The following is a 443-nucleotide window of genomic DNA, read 5'->3' on the forward strand; positions in this document are numbered from 1 at the left end:
GTCTAATCAATAAACACACAAGAAAATCAAGAAGAAAACACGGTTGATGTTAATTCTGAGAAGCCGTTTAACTTCGTCAGGTACACGGTTCTAACACAGACACTGTAATCACCACAGAACCCAATGAAACCGGTTAAAACTCATTTACAAATAAATAACAGAATCAAGTGTTAGTACATACAGTTATGATCAGAGATACAGGACTGAGGGTATTTATATGTGCTGGGCAAAATATCAGAGCAGGAAACGACTCTCTGGTTGATCAGAGATCCGTTTAAAAAAAAAAAAAGAAATTGAATCTTTGACTTTTAATGAACCAAACTGACCTCACCCTCTTCATGATCATCCTCTGGGGGCAGCAGCACCACAGGTCTATTTCGGGCTCTGCTGAGCGTTTTAAAAGTGAAGTGTCAACAACTTATCTTATCTGAAGGCGACGTCCA

The sequence above is a fragment of the Cynoglossus semilaevis genome, chromosome 8, assembly GCF_000523025.1.
Source record: "Cynoglossus semilaevis isolate Cse_v1.0 chromosome 8, Cse_v1.0, whole genome shotgun sequence".
Taxonomy (NCBI): domain Eukaryota; kingdom Metazoa; phylum Chordata; class Actinopteri; order Pleuronectiformes; family Cynoglossidae; genus Cynoglossus; species Cynoglossus semilaevis.